The sequence below is a fragment of the Nanorana parkeri genome, unplaced genomic scaffold, assembly GCF_000935625.1.
Source record: "Nanorana parkeri isolate BGI_ZX_2015 unplaced genomic scaffold, ASM93562v1 scaffold2100, whole genome shotgun sequence".
In the NCBI taxonomy this organism is placed as follows: domain Eukaryota; kingdom Metazoa; phylum Chordata; class Amphibia; order Anura; family Dicroglossidae; genus Nanorana; species Nanorana parkeri.
Window position 1 is genome coordinate 53007 of NW_017308368.1, and position 21645 is coordinate 74651.

Genomic DNA, 21645 nt, shown 5'->3' on the forward strand with positions numbered 1-21645 from the left:
AGGAAATCTCCTCGAAACGCGTAGCCGTATCCTGCAGGCAGCAAGATCCATCCCCCCGTACAGATCCCTCACTGTCCCACGCACTGGTCCATCTTTGTGCACTCTGCTGACAGCCACATCTAGTACTGTAACCACACGCACAGAGTCCGGGACTACGGAGCTGATCGCGGCTCACTGCTTTCCTGTCCCAGCCGCCGCGGCTCAGCCTGGCCAGCTGAGTTTGTGACATCGGCTGACACCTCGTTTTCCCACTCCAGTCCGGGCAGACACCCACTCTCTTCCCACCTGCTAGCTGTGGACATCGCATTAAACAGATCGTGGAGAACATTCTGTGAGAGACACCAGGGCATATAGGCTCACATCCCAACTGTAAGTCATCAATTTGTCCCCTTTATATGACTAATCAGTTTTGGTTGTCTGTATTGCACACCGTTATGCATTTTTCCAAGTTCAGCACATTGGGCCATTACTCCTATTATAGGTAGTCGCGCTCCTCAAAAACGTGTTTTTTTGTTTGTCTTGAATTGTGTTACACAGGGTTCCTCCCCCTGTATTGAGGAGTTTTTTGCACACCTTCCCCCAGCAGATCCATTTCCCACCTGTGTTTGTCCTACAGGAGTGCGCTCTAACCACTGTATGTTTCTATTGGGATGATTTATAAATCTTCCATCCCGCCATATGCTGGGCAAATGCTGTTTCCATGCCTTGACTAGGGCACGCCATAGGTTCCTTCTTGCACCAAAAGACCCTGCTACGCCACCTCCCCTCAATAACTAAAAACCCCCCAAATAACAGACCACACCATTGTTTGGTATAACTGGCTGTAGCAGCCCTTTATTACAAAAACATCATAACGTAAACCAATATATCTAACATTAGATTAATGTAATCAACTGCAACTCGATGGAGCTGAGGAGCATACAAAATATCTATACTGCTAGTCTCCATCTAATTGCAGAAATGCTGTGCACGGCTTTAGCCCAAGGACCCAACTCAATGGTGTTGATGCAAAAAGGGACATGTTATTCTGGGAAACTAAACTGACTTAAACAAGCTTTCACTTTATTTACATAAAAATTATTTTAAAAAAAAAAAGGAAAAAAACTATTTTGCAGGAGCTTGCATCAAAGGTAAAAATGTACCACCTCCTGCAGTGGCCAACATTTTAAAATAAGTTCCAGAAATGTTTTGCTGCGGGAGGAGCCTAAGCTGATTAGTCATGAAGCGGTCACCCAGTACCATATTTGCTGAACAAGATCATAAAACACCTTTTTTAACTTTGAATATTCCATCCCAACAAGATAACATGATTATTCAGAATGGGTTGCATATGACTTCTGTGCTCAGTACTCAGTCCACATTTGGACTTGTACTGCCGCGCAACTAAGAACTTGTCCTAAGTGCAAATAATGGAGGGAAACTAATAAGGGGTGCAAATTTTGCTGTACAGTTTTTACATTGAGAAAACAATTGTTCATTAAAGTGATATTAAAGGGTTTCTAAACCCTCAGCTTTTTTTGCATAGATCTACTGCTAGCAAGCAGAAGATCTATGCAAAAATTGTTAAAAAATGTGAAACTGCCCGGGCGGCTGCAAAGCATCTTGGGGTGGGCGCATGCGCAGTTCACATTTTCGGCCGGGACGCGAGGAGAGACAAAAAGGAAAGTCTATGGACACGTGCACTCGCATGCAGACACCGTGGGAGAGTACGTGCCAGCAAGCTCGGAGGAGTCAGCGCTGGATCAGAGATTCGCCGCAGCGCTGGAGAGAGGCTGAAAACTACAGGAAAGAAGAAGATCGGATTAAAAGACATCATTTAAGGTAAGTGCTTTCATTAACGTTGGGGTGAGGGAAAAAATATTTGCCTTTAATGTCACTTTAAAGTCAAAATGGGTTTAAACTATTTCAAATGTTGATCACTTGGATGCTGCTCCTCGATGCTTAAATGTTTTAGTTTCCTGTGGAATTAGCTGGTCCCCCTGAGCCCCGGCCCTGACATCCTGTATTAAGGAGGCTCCTTTCCCTTGCAGGGTCCTATGAAGCCACCCTTTTTGTGTGCTAGTAAGCCGTTTTGGGTCTCTACAAACACACAGGCACAGCAAGGCAAGCCACTACCCTGCTCCTCTTTCCTCTCTTCTCCAACTTAGTAGATAGACAGTTGCTGCAGACTGCTCTATTTGTGATCCTGTACTGGACAGGAAGTTCAGGGAAATGGAGCCAAGAGTCGGAGCTGTTTGGAAATATGATGACTGTAAATGCTTGGACTAAAATATAAAGTACTTTACCAGGCAACGTATATTTGTTTGATCTGGAGTCATTACAGATAGGTTTGTTGCAAAGTTTTAGTGTCCTGCAGAATAAGATGGTCCTCGATATCCTTAAGGCTGGCTCCTTTCCCTTCCTGGGTCCTATGGAATCGCCCTTGTGTGTGCTAGTAAGCAGTGTGTCTGTGTACACACACACACACACACACACACACACACACATTGCAACATGCTGCAGCACACTGCAATAACATGCAGCCTGTCTTATGTATTTTGAAGCACACACCAATGCATAGCATTATTGTAAACTGGCACCACTGAAAACAATAGGATTTTGCCTGACCTTGCATTTTGACCGTCTCACAGCCCTGCATTGGTAGTCCTTATAATGTGAAAGAAACCTCTGCTGCCATTTCCTCCTGCTACCTTAAGATTTTGCAGCAGCTCCTGCTGTGTGTATATATACCGGTAATATATATCTCCAATGTAAATATAGAGGCCCTCACAAGTCTTGCAGCAATTATCACAATATCTCAGCTGAAAACCCAGGAGCGCCTCTTTACCTTACTTTGGATTTGTATGGATATTTTTGTGGATGAGCACAGAGATATGCTTTACAAATACAGTGCATTGGCTGCCCTTGGAAGTGTGTGTGTGTGTGTGTGTGTGAATATAGCACACAGGCTGATCTGTGAATAAGAGTGTGTGCCTCCAGTTCAGGGTCAAGGTCCAGGCTCAGTGTGACGCCTAGTCTGCACTCAGGTGCCCGGCGTGTCTGTGCACGGGACTCTGCCTTCTAATCCGGTCTCGTGTCGCTGCTCAGAGAGGCGTCTGCAGCACCAAGCCCACCCCTCCCACCTCCCATCCCTAGTCTGGCACATGGCAGCTCCTGCAGCCGCTCCCCGTGAGTGGATTTCCCTGGCTGGCCATGCTCTATGGGAGGGAGGGCTGTGTTTGCGGTGAGCATTGCACATGGAGCTGGAGTGTGAGGTGGCCCCAGGGAAGGGAATGCAAAGGAGGGTGCTAGAAAAAAAAAGGGAGGGGACGAGAAGTGAGAGGACTTGTACAAAGGAAGCCGGCCGAGCGAGACTAATTGATGTGAAATCCTAAATTCCTGGGGGGGAAATGGGAGGGGGAGCAGGGAAGGATGGATGCAAGAGCAGATCTGCTGCCAACCTTCTGCAAAGCTTATGTGGGTAGATGTATGCCCACATAGGAATGCTATTTGCATCTAATATAATATGCCACTGAAAAGGAAAACACTTTATAATCTTACACTAATACACATTAAATCGGGTCTGAACATGTTCTGGATGATACAAACACTTGATTTCGCAAACCTTTTATGTTGGATGTTATAGGATATGAATGTACATGATACCATTTTTTACATTATTCATGTTTAATACATTTTTATGGTAAAACACTTTAATGTATAAACAGGTATCGTAATTCAGATGAATTTGTCAAGAGTCTAGAGATTTATTTCTATTAGTATTAAAATATTAGCCTATTGTGGAAATGATGGCATACCAGGGTAACAGCGGCGTGTCAAATGGCCCATTTTCCACAATTCTTGCAAGGGACTCAATAAAGGGGTGCTCAGCCTGCATTGTGTATGGGGGGGGGGGGGGGCATATGAGAGTGTGTTGGCTGCAAGTCTTTATCAGCGTGTATAAGTGACCAGTGTGCTCGGGATGTTTTGCAGCATAATAATGTGTACGTTTAAGAAACATTTGGTGCTTGCCAATGTACAGACAACCCCACATAGGTTTACTTTTTTTACCATTTATAGGACCTGTAATATTGTGCAGTTTCCATACTGAACAGCCAGAGAGGTGATAATATGGAATAATATGGATAATATAGAAATATGGCTATCATCATTATCACTGCCGATTCATGAGCCTATAGCTTATCTATCAGCACCTGACCACACCTAGTCCTACCCGCTGCTTTCTGGATTGACAGCACTGCCTTTGCTACTGAAACCCCCCCATTGTGAGCTGCAGTGTCTGGGAGGGGGAACATGCGATACTCAAATGAAGAAGGATTATTAACAAAACTAAAGTTTTTTAGTTTTATTAGTCTACAGAAAGAGCAGAAAGACAAAACCGCAACATTTCAGAGCTACACAGGACTCCCTCAGCAAGTCATATATGATTTACAATGCATGTTCAATAAAAGAGTCCTGCGTGGCAGAAGATCACAAACGTTGCTGCGTTGTGCTTATGACCTTTATGCATGCAAATAAAAGCGGATTCATTTAGGATGGTGTGCTGGAGGCAAACAATCAAATGATGTGTTTTGGGTTTAGATCACAGCTAATATGCATATTAACATCCTCCCGGATAAAGAAACTAAGGTTAAATAGTCAGAAGGTTATAGTAGCTCTGCCTTTAGAAACTCAGGACAATTTTTGTGTAGACTGCAGTTCTTTGATGACATTGGATGCATACTATGGCAGCAGTTTTTAGGACTCCATAAATATTTAATGCTAGGTTTATTTCTTTATGCTCTTGTGTGCAAAATGATCTTTGCTCGAAGCAACCAACCAATCACAGGTTTGCTTTAAATTACTATGCTGTATTAAACTACATTAGCTAAAATCTGAGTAGGCAGAGTTTGCAGATATTGCAACTATCTGGAGACCTGAGGTGGCACCAATTTACCTAAATTAAGGAAGGTTATGAAGCCTTTTCAAAGTATATATTGGAACATGGGTGAGATGTAGGGGGTTACAAGAAGCCTACCTCATTCCTGCCATAATGTGCGAGAACCCCCATGTCCTCCTATGAGTAAATAATAATGCAATGGTTGTAATATCTGAGGTTAAGGTTTCTAAATCTTCTGATATTAGAAGCAGGGGCACGTATCTCTTAGTCCATTATGCCAGGAAGGGTGGCTGAAGGATCAGTTTTGGCTTTTGGAAAATATTCAGATTTGGGTTATTGCTTTGTTGGTGCTTGTGTCTACAAAACATTATATTACCAACATTACACAATTAAGACCAGCAACATGTTTGCTACCATGTTTCCCCGAAAAAAAATATTTTTGGGGGGCTAAAAAAACAAAACACACACTAGGTCTTATTTTCAGGGTAGGTCTTACTTTTTTCAATGTACAACAATCCATCCGCCAGAATGAGCGAAGCGCACCTTCACTATTGTTTCCTCACAGGTGGAGTGCATTTGGTATCACTCCGCCTGTGACAGGAGCCGGCGCTATAGAGGAAGCATCGGCTTATGCGGCTCTGCTCCCTCCGCTGCCACCTCGCTTCCTCTAGCGCTGGCTTCCTTGGCACCACTGATTCTCTCCCGCCTTTGCCACCACCGAGCCTGGGAATGGTCACAACTAGGTCTTATTTTATAGCAATTCCCAAAAAGTTCGGGGAAACACTGTAGTAAACGTTGGGCACAAATGGCTATTTAACAGCCTGTCCAGGCATAATGGAACACAAAAAGATAATACATATTATGGCCAAATCTTATTATTCCACACCGTAGTTTACAATATGAAAGTCCAGGGAAAGGTATATGTGACTCGGATTTCAGGTACAGTACAATGTACAAGCATGTCCAAAAGAATTATGATTTAACCCATTTCATACAATGACAAGTCATATTTACTACCGCTTGCATGAATTCACCCCGCCTGACCCCTGTTCTAAATTCAATTTACTAGTAATTCAAGGACTGCCTGTCTTTGGCAGAAGTACTAATAACATTTTATATTTGTATTTTTTGAATAGCATGGTGATATTGAAATTCTAACAACGTTGGTATACTGGAAGGTTTTCTCATGCAATACCTTTGAACACAGGGCTTTCATCTACACAAAATAATACCAGCTCTATATTCTTTTCCCATGGGTTCTCATTCCATATAGCCTTTCTCTTTTCTCATGAGTCTCCATGCCACTTCCTTTTCTCATGTGGCCCTGTTGCTCTCTGTTTTTGCCTGCTTTAGATACTTTCCCATGTCACCTTCATCTTCCCTTTTTCTCATGCCACCTTTGTCTTCCAGATTCCTCATAGGGTCCCATGCCACTTGTGCCTTCCCCTTTCTTATGTACCCCATGCTCTCTCATCTTCCCCTTCTTTATAGGACAGCTGTAGTTGAGCATTACATATATACCCATAAATGATTGAATGTGTGCTTGTATAATGTTATGGAAACAGGTGAAAAGAACAGGTTCCTGAAGGTTCTTTTTCATCAGAACGCATGTGGCATATTGTGTGCTGAATTTTGAAGGGATTTCACAAATTTGGCCTGGATGACAATCTGTATGGAAGTACACCCATTACTGAGAATTGGTGGGACCCAGTAATTTTTAAAGCAATACATTTTATGATGTCCATATACTGTGACTGCGTTGTTTAGTGCATCAAACAACATGACAATACAGCTAGTGATACCAAGAAATTAGATGTTAAAAGGAGAACTATGAGGTGAGTGCTTTTCACTCACCTCATAGTTCTAGCCGGCCTGTGACAATGAGACTGTCACAGGTCGGCTCAGTAGATCAGGAGGTGAGCGAACACATACCGGCGTTCGCTCACCTCTCTGCCGTGACAGGGGAGGGGCTGGATTCCCCCCTCCGCCAGCGCCGACTGGCGGAACGGACGGGGGAGGGGGCGGGTACAGCTGGCTCTGCCTCTAGATAGGCAGAGCCAGCTGTCAGTCACGCAGCTGGACGGATCCCGGCATAATTGTCGGGATCCGCTTCAGCTGCGGCGTCTCAGTATACCGCGAGCTGCAGCTCGCGGTATACTGAGCCTAGGGTGACGGGAGGACGCTAGTTTGTGTCCTCCCGTTACCCTAAGGAGAACTATGGGGAAAAGCCTTAACCCCATAGTTCACCTTTAAGGGCCCATTCATACCACTTCCATATCATCTCCAGACCAAAAATGCATCCTAATGTATCCCTATGCTATTTCTGGCCTCTTCACACCATACCACACCAAATTCTGCTTTGTAAAAAACCTAGCAGCAAATTATCTCTCGTTAGAGTTTCTACTTCATCACTGACCCCTCAAACAAGCACACTGTAATTCACGCCCAAACTTTTTTTTTTTTTTTTAAACACTGACATAGGACAGAGTCCAGGCTTGAAGCTGAACTCAACACTTTTGCTTAACTATATTATATTCTAAAATAGCCACAAAAGGATATACATTAACTTTGTGTACACCAAATGCTTTTGAAAACCCAAATAACTTGTACAACTAGTTGTGACATCATCACTATGCTGCACAATAGTCTGGGCACAGAGCAGAGCTGTGGGAGGGACCCAGCAGGCCCCACCCACTACAGGCTGCCTGCAGAAAACCACAGGAGGTAGGCGGATACAAGACCAGTCACACTACAAAAGGAAATAGCACAGCAGTGCCTGGTCTTTATCTACTCCTACACAGCTTCACGCCGGATTATTGCACAGATCTAGAAACAAAAAAAAGTACAAAGCATATGAAGATGCAAGTAAAAATACACAGGTCTCAGGTATTTAGACAATATTTGCTTTTTCTAGAGTTTAGCTCTAATGTCCTCTCCAGCTGAAGGGGTTGTCAAAACTGGCAACACTGTAAAGTCCTGATGGTAATGGATGCAATTTCGCCAGAAATCAAAGACCATTATAGGGCCCATGAGATCCATGGCGGCTGGGGACAACGCTTCAGCCACAAAAGCTCCAAATAAAACCCCTCTGCAAATACTACAGCCACTCTCACACATATAACAATATACAGTCTGCTTTCAAAGCACTCTTTTTAGTCTTACACAGATTTCAGCAATATATACTGTGCACATTGCACATTTTATCCTGTAGTGTCCCCAAATGTTAGTTCTGCAGGGATATATAATCATGCAGCCACAGAAGAGGACTTTGAATCATTTTCTTGTATATGTGTAGGGCCCAAAACAGCTGCAGAAACAGCTATGACTACAGTTCTGCCCTTGACCTAGCTGAAAGTGCACCCTTTCAACACCAGAGCTATCACAAAGTAAGATAAGTTCAATGGCAATACAAAGGGCAGCTGTACATGTGAGCATAATGATTCACATGGCTGTACTGCCTCATATAACAAGGGAAGCTCGACACTGCAACAGAAGTCAGATACAACTGCATCCATTAATTCCATATAAAACCTCACCCATTGTATTTATAGTCCCTTGTACCTTGCACCATGACTTTCCATTTAATCTGCAACTCTGCTAATGGTATACCACCTGTAAAGGAATGGTACATTAGTGGCCACCTTTCCTACATACCGCAAATCAAAACAGCTTTTACTTAAAACAACAATGCTGTGCTATTCGAGATCTCCTATAATAATTTGTATGCAAACAATTGCTTTACATTTTCATTGCATAACGTATCTCCAACTGAACACAGGCACATATTATAAAGTATCCTTGAGGTTAGAAGACAGAGGATTTAATATTTTCTGGAGACAAGGAAGTGGAGAAACAGACTGTCTGGCTGAACTCTCTGCAAGGTCCCTTCAGGGGCTCTCAAAAATCCTTGGTATTATACAGAGCTTTGCAGAGTACATACAATCATTTCTATCCGTCCCTAAAGTTTACAATCTAATGTCCTAACCAGTGGTGTAATCCTATAGTGCCAAGGCTATAATGTTGTATGGACGGGGGTGCTACTATGATATGTAGGGACTAGAACAAGCAAAGTGTAAAAATCAGTACTGCAAACATTTTAAAGCCCTTCAATTGTTGCATATCAAAGCATTTGTCCCAGTGCTTCCTTTAAAATTACAGCACCAAGAGGCCTGTATGTGTAAGCCTGGGTATCCAAGTACAGTTTGTTCAACTGCTTACCTAATGACTGAAGAGTCTTCTTGGTGTTGTGGCGTTCTTGTTTTTTTTTTTCTTGGTGCACCTACTGCCTAAAAACAAGCTGCATCTCAACCGCTGCCATGGGTACCGTCACATCCATTTACCATTATACACTGAGCTGTGAGTGGTTGTCGGATCGTTGAGCCATGCATTAAATGAAGAACCGCACCTTCTGTGAGCACCTAGCCTAAGAGTTCATACTGTCACACTATCACTATGTCAGGTTGACTGAACAGGCAATAGTGGCATAACCTTTAGCAGAACTAACCATGTTCAGAAAGGGCATTTGATTAAAATGCCCAGAAAACAATGATGAACTCCCATCTAAGTGCTTGCAAATGACTCCTACCGTATCTTGCTGAATGGCCAGTTGGGGTGAGCATAAGCAAATATGAGCAGCTATACCCAGAAAATGCACCAAGTGGCACCTGAAAACAAGCTGAGTCTCACCCGCTGCCATGGGCACCGTCACATCCATCTACCATCATACACTGAGCTGTGAGTGGTTGTCGGATCGTTGAGCCATGCATTAAATGAAGAACCGCACCTTCTGTGAGCACCTAGCCTAAGAGTTCATACTGTCACACTATCACTATATCAGGTTGACTGAACAGGTAATAGTGACATAACCTTTAGCAGAACTAACCCTGTTCAGAAAGGATCCCAAATATGTAAAAAATGCCCAGAAAACAATGAAAGAACACAATGATGGACCACCTTCTAAGTGCTTGCAAATTACTCCCATTTTGCTGAATAGGTCAGTTGAAGTTAGCATAAGCAAATATGAGCAGCTATACCCAGAAAATGAAGCAAGTGGCACCTGAAAACAAGCTGTGTCTCACCCGCTGCCATAAGTACTGTCACATTCATTTACCATTATGCATTGTGCAGCAAGTGGCTATCAGATTGCTGAGCCAAGCATGAACTGAATAGCTGCACCTCCTGAAAGCACCTAAGAGATCACATTATCACTATGATAACCACTATCACTGGAAAGGCACTGGTGGCATGACCCTGAGATTTAAAAAGACACACATTTGTTGAGATGACTTTCACTGGAACACGAACAATAAATATACATGCTTCTTCTCATTTAAAAAAATGCCCTAAACATGCTGGGCACATTTCTCCGTAAGAGCTGAACTGTGGGAACATTTTTATTGTGCAAACTGCACGTAATAAGTATAGTAGGAGCAGATGACTGTTGCTTGCTATGAAAATCATACCCTGACTGAAGCCGGCTCCTACATAGAGCCCTGCATTTTCAGTGCTGCAGGGATGAAGAGCTGTGGCAATAAAGGGCAACAATCGTATACCGGACCCTTCGTCCCTCATCCATTAAAAAAAGTAGGGCTGCAACAACTAATCAACATAATCGATGATTGAAAATGTTGTCAACTTTTTCAATCATCGATTAATCGGCCTCTGATAGTTGGCCCTGTTCACGGCTCCACACAAGCTGCACACGGCACCTCCTCCCCACCTCACGCGCGGCGCCGCCCACATCCACGATCGGCGCAGGGAGAAGAAGTGAGGAGCAGGTGTGGAGGGATGGCAGCCACCGATAGACAGGCCTGATCTCAGAAGCAAGTTGCTGGAAGACTGCTCAGGCAAGCCTGCACTTTCCCCCCACCTGGTGCTCTATAATGTATTGCTGGGATTTGTAGTCCTCTATAGCTGATGGTATAATATACAGCACAATGTACCATCAGCTATAGAGGACTACAAATCCCAGCAATACTAAATTATACAGCGCAATGCGGAATACCACCAGCTATAGAGGAGTACAACAAATCCCAGCAATACTAAATTATACAGCGCAATGCGGAATACCACCAGCTATAGAGGAGTACAACAAATCCCAGCAATACTAAATTATACAGCGCAATGCGGAATACCACCAGCTATAGAGGAGTACAACAAATCCCAGCAATACTAAATTATACAGCGCAATGCGGAATACCACCAGCTATAGAGGAGTACAACAAATCCCAGCAATACTAAATTATACAGCGCAATGCGGAATACCACCAGCTATAGAGGAGTACAACAAATCCCAGCAATACATTATACAATGTATGTATAATGTATTGCTGGGATTTGTAGTCCTCTATAGCCAGTGCCATTCTGCATTCATTGCTGTATAATGTTACACTTTTCATTTCACTATATTGCACACCACTTTTTTTCTTCCACCGCTCCAAGCTTGCTCATTTGATGGACTTCAATCTCTATACAAACTTGTAGTCCCATCACTGGAGACATTTTTTAAAATGTATTTTATTTTTTATCCGATTAATCAAACGTAATAATAGGCTAACTAATCGATTTTGATAATAATCGTTAGCTGCAGCTCTAAAAAAAAGCCTTGTTTTTGCGACTGAATGCAACCGAATCTCACCTCCTCCATTCACAGAACACATTGCATTCTGTAAAAAAAAAAAAAAAAAAAAAAAAAAAGGGACGGACACGGCAGTGCCAGAGGAAAATCATTTGCAATGTAAGCTGACCGTACCAATATGCTGTGCACATTTTGGCAAACCCTTCTGGGGTCTTTGATTTTTAATGATCACTTTACATCCGCTTTAACTTGTGCATTTTCTCCAAGATTTACCCCAGCATTTAACTTTAAAGTCTCAGAGCCATATAACAAGTCAGCATGTGATTCATTTTGCCAGCAACCACACCAAACTGAAAAATCAGGCTTGGGTAGAGTTTGTCAACCGTACAGAAGTATGCAATTAGCTCCTAATATGAAATGGGCTTGCAAAGGCTGGATCAGAAGTTGTCACATGACTTTTTGTGAATGCGTATTAAACCATACTAGTAATGGAAAATGTGTAGCAACAATCTCATCATCCATACAAAAAGAAATAGTCAAAAGATTCCAGCAGAAGGGATTCCTTCATAAAATAGAGAACATGTCCACTGACAGAACGACATCTTCAACAGGGACCTGCCAGGCCTGCTTATGGAATCCTTTCTGTACACTGCCTACTAATAAATTCAGTGTTACAGGAGGAAATCCAGACTGGCCTCTGCAGGTTTTTGTGTGGACTTGGCTCAAGTTTTATCCCTCATTTAACGTTTCTGAAAGCCTGATATTTTTTACTATATGTACACAAACGCTGCAAATAAACATGGCAAAGGATTTCTAAATTACTATCGGCTGTCTATAGAGGCCACACAGCAGAAACTCCCTGCCTTGGGGTGAACTATATAATATACAAAAGGTTTTAGAAAACTTTGTTGCAAATTCATACCTTCAAAAATTATGCTCGTCATATACTTTCTCAAACTGATATGGCAGATGAGGTTTAATGTTGACAAATGTAAAGTAATGCACTTTGGGGTTAAAAATAGGCAAGTGGAATACAGGGCGTCCCCGGGTTACGAAGATAGGGACTGTAGGATTGTTCTTAAGTTGAACTTGCATGTAAGTTGGAACAGGTAAAAAAAAATTTTTGTGTAAGTCCAGCCAAAAAAAGTATTTTTTTGTTTTGGGGGAGGGTTAACCCCCTGTAAAGTTTGTTTTGTTGTGTGATTTCACCTCACTTTCTGTCCCTGTGACAATTAGATTTGAAAATTTGGGGTTTAGCTTCAGTGGAGACACCTTTTCCCCATGATAACTCTAACAGGAGTGAATTTCCCTTTCTAGGGGTAGATTTGCTCTCACTTCCTGTTGTCTCAAGGATAGGAAGTGAGATTAAATCTTTCTAATGAGGATACAGAATAGGTGGGCACCCCTCGTTAGCACATCTAACAAGAGCCAACTTCCTGTAATGTACGTACAGTACTACGTACCAGACCCAAAAGGGCGGGCACTCCTCGTCGGCACGAGCGCGGTAGCATTACAACTACCCCTTCTGTGCACTAATAGCCTCCGTTTGTAAGTAGGAGTCAGATGTATGTAACCCGGGGACTGCCTGTACACATTAAGGGGAACTTCACTAGGGAAGTCAGAAATGGAAAAAGATTTGGGGGTCATAGTAGACAACTGATTGAATAACAGCATGCAATGCCAGGCTGCCGTAAACAAAGCCAGCAGAGTACTGTCATGCATTAAAAAGGGAATGTACTGTAGGGACAAATCTATAATTGTGCCACTTTATAGATCACTAGTTCGGCCTCATCTGGAGTATGCGGTCCAGTTTTGGTCACCAACACACAGGAAGGATGTCCTGCCGCTGGAGATAGTCCAGAGAAGGGCAACAAAACTAGTTAAGGGGATGAAGGACCAAAGCTATGGAACAAGGCTACTAAATCTAAACATGTTTACGCTAGAAGTGAGGAGATTAAGGGGGGGACACGATTTGCATGTACAAGATTTTAATGGGGATAGCAACATCAGCCATAAACCTTTTACTATAAACTCCAACACAAGTACTAGAGGCCACCACCTAAAACTGGTGGAGAAAAGATTTAACCACAAGGGGCATAGGGGCTTCTTCTCAGTTAGAGCGGTTAGGGTCTGGAACTCACTGCCACAAGCAGTAGTATCAGTGTTGAATCATTCAAAAACCATTTGGACAACTTCCTCAGAGACCGTAACATACAGGGGTACAGGTACTCTTAGAAACAAGAACACACAGGTACTCGTACACACGCATGCACATGCAGAATCGCATACATACACGCAATAGGTTGAACTTGATGGACCCGTGTCTTTATTCGACCTCAAATACTATGTAACTATGGTGAAGTGTGAGGCCAGGGGCACACTTGGGGCCGCGCGTTCGTGTGAAGTTGCACACAGCCCAGCACAGTGGATTTCAGCAGCACAGCACACAGTGGATTTCACATTCGTTGTATATCAGAAATATTTGTTGAAATAAAAAGACATTGATTGGTAGAAGAGGCTTTCTCTAATCTGCTCTAAACATTTGTCAGTAGCAGTTGACGACTCTATTATGAAGGGTCTGTGCTGCCTGTTGCTGTTTGCTTACCTTTGCATACATTTACTGCACATTTATTGCCCTGCAAATTTGCTTAGTGAAGACGTAAAGAAAACTAAACAGGTAAAAGAGCTTAAGTTTACCTCCTGGATAAGCAAATATTGTCCAAATACAAGAAGCACCTGTATTCTGACTTAAAGTGACATTAAACCCTCAGATTTTTTAACATAAACCAATACTGTAATGTGTGCCTTACTGTAATCCATGGTAGTTTCCCTTCTCTTTGCTGCTCTTCCTTTTAAATCTGTATCTCTTCTCATGCTGGGGGAGAACTTCTGTTTTGCAGCAGACTGCCTTGTCTCTGGAATGGCTACATGGTGTCTGTGTGTAGGTTCACAACCTGAGCCAGCACTACAGGAAGAGGCACTCAGCTGCAAAGGGAAGTTCTCCCCCAGCATGAGAAGACATGAGGATTTAAAAAGGAAGAGCAGCAAAGAGAAGGGAAACTACCATGGATTACAGTAAGGCACACATTACAGTATTGGTTTATGTTAAAAAATCTGAGGGTTTAATGTCACTTTAACTCTTGGTGTGCTTTGTGTATTTCTTCCAGATGTGTGCAGTAATCTAGTGTGAAACTTTGCCTCTGTACAGGAGTTTCCTGTTATAAAGACCGGTCACTGCTGCCCTCTATACTTGTGCAGGGTGACTAGTCTTGCCTCTGCCCCCTCCTGCAGAGAGCCTGTAGTGGGTGGGGCCTGCTGGGCCCCTCCCCCCGCTCTGCTCTCTGCTAAGACTATGTACAGCACAGTGATTATGTCACTGCTACTTTTACAAAAGGTCACAGCTGCATTTGCAAAGACATTTGGTACTCAAAGTGGATTTATATTATTTGTGACTATTGAGGACTATATTTAGCTGAAAGCTTTTGTGCCCGGAATTCAGCTTTAAGCGAGCAAAAATATTGTATAAATTTGTACTACTATGGCAAAAATGTTTGTTTTGTATCTCCTTCATAACTGGTCAGGTCAGGCAGTAACAACTAAAGAGCCCTATAAAGTTGTCTGCGAGCGCTCCCTGACCATGTCCCTTGTATAACCTATGTTCTCCACTTCCTCTTGTTTGGTAAAGCTGGCTAATTTCTTGTGTGTTTGTTGCTAAGCTTCAGCCCAGAGGAGAGCGCTGAATGACTTCAATTTCATGTAATCCCTTGTACAAACTGAGCAGTAACTGCGCAATTTAACCTCCTAAGACCTCATTAGTTAGACAAATCATACATAGTGATGATGGTCTCGCCTTGCATTTCATTCAGTTATCAGTCGGCAGGGACCGTGAATTAAAAGGACAATAAATCTACATTTGGCAGTGTCCGTGCACCTATTCACACCAATTGCATCACATGTAACATTCGTGTGCCAGTTTGCAAACATTCACATCCCAGACAGGGTCATGGTGCCCACGGGTAGTCACAGTCACCCTATGCTTTGTCAGCAGACCCATACACAGTCACCGTAGCACCATACAATGTCAACCCTTACACCTCCCATGCTCACCTCCAGGACTTCACTAGAGTCTCTCCCATCCTCTGGAACTCTTTACCCCAACCTATCTGTCTATATCCCCCTCTGACTGCCTTTAGGCGATCACTTAAAGAGAACTATGAGGTGAGTGCTTTTCACTCACCTCATAGTTCTAGCCGACCCGCGACAATGAGACTGTCACAGGTCGGCTCAGTAGATCGGGAGGTGAGCGAACACATACCGGCGTTCGCTCACCTCTCGATCCTGTCACAGCTCTCTGCCGTGAGAGGGGAGGGGCTGGATTCCCCCCTCCCCGCTCCGCCAGTGCTGACTGGCGGAACGGATGGGGGAGGGTACAGCTGGCTCTGCCTCTAGATAGGCAGAGCCAGCTGTCAGTCACCCAGCTGGGCGGATCCCGGCATAATTGTCGGGATCCGCTTCAGCTGCGGGTCTCAGTATACCGCGAGCTACAGCTCACGGTATACTGAGCCTAGGGTGATGGGAGGACGCTAGTTTGTGTCCTCCCGTTACCCTAAGGAGAACTATGGGGAAAAGCCTTAACCCCATAGTTCTCCTTTAAGACTCATCTCTTCAGGGAAGCCTATCCCACCTCAACCTAACCACTCAACCATCACATTCTCAAACAATTCATCCTTACAGCTACCTCCTCATGTATGACTCCCCCCTCCATTTTAGATTGTAAGCCCTCAGGGGTAGGGCCCTCCTTACCAACTTGTCTTGAATTGTAATGTGATTGTAATGTCTTCCTCATATTGTAAAGCACCGCGCAAACTGATGGCACTATATAAATCTTGCATAATAATAATGTCTTCATGCATAAAGTCTGTGACTGTTGACCAGTACAATGTCAGGGGGCATGTTATCCGTCACTGTCTCCCCTGGCAGAGTCAGTGCACATAGATGTCACCCAATGTAGGCTTAATGTGCCCTCATGCAATCATTGTTCACAGTATAAAGTGTCACCGTGCACAAACCGTTGCCCCGTGCTGTCTCACTATGTTGTCTCATCACGAAGGCTATGGACAGCTTTACTCAGAATCTAATACTACTGTTGGCCAATGTGTTAACATCATCCCCGTTCATCTAGCAATGTCTATAGTTTTCCTTGTAAGACTGCCAATGCAAATCACACAAGCCTTCCCCAGTCATGGCCAGGACCTTGGCTGGTGTCAGTGCTGGGGAAGGAGAGCAGCTGGGTCTACTCTGACACTGCCAGGAAGGTCGGATATACTTGACAATAAATTCCAGTACAATAGGAGTAAAACTGAAAAAAATAACACAGCGTGAATTATGGGTATGTATAACTTACTCCGTATGTTCTGTTTAGGCATGAAGTAGTGGCAGAGTCTCTTGTCTCTTTTTTTTTTGATAAGGGAGGGTTATAACCCCTTTTTGCCATCCTTGTCCCCTTGGGGAGATTTCCCTTCACTTCCTGTCTAATAGCCACCACAGGAAGTGAGAAGAAATCCCTCCAAAGAAGGTAATCCCTGCTAGTCAGCAGGGTCACCAGAACTAGTGTGCCTGTTGGATGATTTCCCATTTATTCCTGTTGTGACAACGACCCACATTTTGGAATTTTCTTTCACGTCCAGTGATAATGGTCAACAGGGCAAATACAGGGGAGGAATCTCCCTTGCGGGGACACAGACAGCAATAATCCCTCTCCACTGTATCCAAAACTAAAAAAAAAAAAGTTTTGGCTTCAGTTGCTTCCTTGTCTACTGTGACAACTGCACAGAACCCCGATTTTATTTAGCACTTTAGCAGTCTTTTAGGTATCTCTTAGGTGGACATCCAGTTAAAACTATTTTTTGAAGTTTTGGATAGATTGGGAAAGGATCAGGACCCCTGTGTGGTCCTTGCTGCTATCCGAGGTCCTGTTAGAAGGGCACCTTAACTTACCGTCCCAATGACAATGGTTTCACCAGACAGGAAGTGAGGGAAAATCTCCATCCACATATCAAATAAAAATAATAATACCGATTTTTGTGTGGTAGGGAAGGGCTAGAACTACAGTCAGCTTTAGCAAAGCCCCAGATAGCCGTAAAAAAACAACAGCGGTTTTAATACTTTCCCACCCTATCTAAAAATAAAAAAAGTTTCGGCTGGACACAGTTATGTCGGATTCTGAAGACTCTCTGAATGACGGATTCCTCTGATTACATTGAAGATCGGCTGCAAGGGTTCTATGGAGAGTAAATTCTTCTTTTGCAGGCGACCTGTTTTACATCTCTGGTTTCTAAACTGGCTACTAGATCCCTGCAAGACTTGTCCAGGCCCGTATTACCCTACCGTATGTTTCTGCATTGTGTAAGGAAAAAAACTTACACACAAACATGGGCAACACATACACACTCCATGCTGACAGTACTCTAGCTGGGGTTCAAACCCAAGACTGAAAGTTGAAGGAGAGAGCATGCCATGTCGCCTTTGTGCTGCAATTCATGTATGGCCTTGCCCTTTAACTACCTCCCGGCCAGCCGCTGTGTATACACGGCCGGCCGGGAGCTTCTTGGATGTAACTGGGCGTGTATACACGTCCTGTTACATCCGCCCGCCCGGGCGCGGCACGCGCGAGCGGGAAATCCACGCTATATGAAAAGAGGCAGCGATGCCCGTTAATATACAAGCGATCCGCCGGCTATAGAGCCGGCGGATCGCTTGTATGAGGTCCCGAGACGTGCGCCCCCCTCCGCGGCTCTCCCCCTCCCCCCGTCAAGCTGGTCCCGGGCTCCGGTGTGAGCCCGGGACCAGCATAAGGCCTCTGTCACAGGGGATCAGAGGGAGCTCGGTACACGAGCTCCCTCCGGTCCCCTCTCCGCTGTCAGCATGCGGACGTGTTGTATATTACATCACTTCCGCATTCTTGTGTCACTCTCCAGCTTCAGATGCTGGAGAGAAGCTGATGAAGCAGATCTCTGCTTCATCAGCTTCTTCAGGGGGGTCCTAGGTGACATTAGGGGTCTTGGAGACCCCTGATGTCTCCATAAAGAGGACCTGTCACCTCTTTTGCTATCACATAAGGGGGTTTCTCAGCCCCCTCTGTGATAGCAATAAAGTTAAGTGAAAAAAAAATAGTAAAAAAATGTAAAGTTTCCCCCAAAATTTTTTTAAACTTACACAAAAAAGAATTAAAAAAAACAAAAATGTTTTTTTAAAGTCCCCACCCCTACATACACGCATGTAAACATGCGTCAGGTGCGCATACCTGCGAAAACGACGATTGCGCCCATTACGCCACATATGTTACATATCGCCGCGAACGTCGGAGTGAGAGCAATAAGTCTAGGGCCATCAATCACTGATAACACTAAACTGATGAGCGGTAAAAGCTTTTCAAGCATCGCATATGGCCAATTTTGGGTATGCTAGTTTTTTGCGATATTGCGAGTGCGCACAATTTTTAAGCCTGATATGTTTGGTGCCTATTTACCCGACGTGACCCCGTCTTTTATATTTTACCAAAAAAGTGGGTAATATTAGTTACGCAACAGACGCGCATATGCAATACGTCTAGGTGTGCACGAGACCTAAACACCTGGTCTTCAAGCGGTTAAATTAGCCAGAAGTAACTAAACTGTGTAGAAATCAATCTCTAAAGAGATGGGTTTGGTCTCTGCATGTATAATGCCAGCCTCACCTGCAACCAGCTTCTCTGTGATATTCTGCTTCACAAACACTCCTGAGCTGGCTGGTGCCAGCTCACCCCACATTACCTTTACTGAAGAGGGTAGTGAGCAGGAAGTAGGAGGCACAGAGTAAGCCTCTGCTTGGCATGTAGATGCATGTGTTCAGCCAAACACAGGCATATTCATTCTGGGTTCTATATGCACTCGCTGTGGGAGAACACAGCATAGACACACACATACACACACTCTCCGATACACACACACACACACACACACACACACACACACACACACACACACACACACACACACACACACACACACACACACACACACACTCTGACACACGCGACTGTAAGCCTCTTGCCATCTGTTCCGCCCTGCCGTTTTGAGTATAAATGCAGACTAACTCAGAGCTGCATCATAGGAACAAGCACTGAGCAGGCACGTGTACTGTGCACTCTTGCTGGCAGCAGGCGTCTGCTTAGTTCTGCTTTCACGTTCAGGCAGGAGTTTTGGGAGCTGCCAGAGAACGTTTTTCTAAGGCTAATGACCAGCACAGACACCTAATAATGTTAAAGGCACACACACTGCTCAATAAATAGCTATAATCTTGTCTGCAAAATTGATTTTTAATTTTTGCATGCAGGTCTTCCAGAAAATAAAGCATCTTCATCCTGATTTTTTAAGCCTATTTAGAGTAGGCTGTTTTGTCTCATAATATGTATAGCTCTGACTCTGAATATCGAGTACCTAACCACCTTTTCCACGCTTGTCTAGTGTATGAACTATGAAATACACTGGTTCCGAGAAAATACATTTTAAGGATTCAGTGAATTCTCTAAAGCCGGGCTGGACAAATCCTAGGAGCCGGGTCACCAATGCTCCTTAAATATTACAGCTGGTGTCCGACTTTTGAGGTTGTTGTCAATGGAGCTGGCTTCTACTAAAACCTGCTGGCTCCCGAATTCCATATTCATTTGCCCACCCCTTTCTTCTCTCTATTCCCGTTTTAGCAGCAACTACCGTATATACTCGAGTATAAGCCGTCCCGAATATAAGCCGAGGTACCTAATTTATAATTATTTCCACCTCCAGACTAATGTGTACTGGGCTATGACCTGAGAGGGGGGACCAGGGGAGAACGGAACCTAGCACAGGCTGAATTCCCCTCCTTGGAGGGGAAGGAGGCAATTTTGGTTTTTGATTTACTTTTTTTATTTTTGGTTTTGTTTCATGTGTATACTATGTCCAAAGTATATAGTTTAACCATTGTACTATGATTACTCTTTGCTTTACATTAGCTGGACCTGCACTTCTTTTTTCCTAGACGACGGACATAATGCTCGTCCCACGAGCTTTACTTTGAAAGATTTATAGCGCATATTGTTACATGGCCATGACCCGATACATACGTCTTTCTATATGCAGCCGAGGTACTATTATTTTGAATACAATAGCAAAATATGTGAAAATGTTCGGACTAACACGCACCTTTCTTCTCTGAATATTTACAATGTGCAATTGTCCCATTTGCAATGTTCTGTAATTTTGTACTTTGTGTATGAGAAAAAAAATGTTTTATGTTATTCACAAAAAAATAAAATATTTTTGGATTTCCCTTCACTTTCATTCCTGGTGATCAAGACAATTATAGAGAACAAATCTCTCCTAACGGATACACACACACACACATCAATAAAAACCTGACAGGTGTTCTATCCCCTCATCACTATCCAAATCTAAAAAAATAAATAAAATGTTTTGCCTTCAGTTATACCTTAAAAGTAGATTCTTGCCATAATGCATATAAAAGACGTACGAATTTGATCATGCCTGAGCAAACGTACACAATGGTACTTGGAATAGACCGAGGTATCACAGTACAGCACTTAATCCGATGTGTGGCAAAGAGCCCTTCCACGCCTCCATCAGAAAGGGGTTCTTGTAAATAATCCCCCTACTTAAATTTAGGATTTGGACTCCCTGCACGGAAACAAAAGCATTTCCACCTGGCACACAATGGTAAACCGGTTACGCGTTTGTGACTGGGACGAGTTTCCCCCAGTTAAACTGCAGAAAGGAGGGTTTGGTCTTTCTACCCTCTGCGATTTGCCAAGCAAAAAGAAAAAGAAGATTGCACACTGTGCAACTGGATGCAATTTAGAGCTGCAGCTAACGATTATTTTCAAAATCGATTAGTTAGCCGATTATTAAGTTCGATTAATCGGATAAAAAATAAAATACATTTTAAAAAATGGCTCCAGTGATGGACTACTAGTTTGTAACTATGAATTTCAACCAAGTGGGGAGGGGACAGGATATAAAACCCAACAAGGGTTGCCAACCCCTCACATTTTTATGGATAACCTTAAATAGTGCAAGAACTACTATTACATACTAAAAACAATAAATATTAAAACATCATCAACTGAATGTGAACATCACAAACACCGCCAACAAGG

General features: G+C 43.5%; 1 protein-coding gene across 1 annotated transcript in view; it reads right to left on the bottom strand.

Moving 5' to 3' along the window:
- DBP (D-box binding PAR bZIP transcription factor) overlaps positions 1–21645 on the bottom strand; it is a 56963-nt gene that overhangs the window by 12078 nt on the left and 23240 nt on the right. The gene's annotated exons all lie outside the window — the stretch shown is intronic.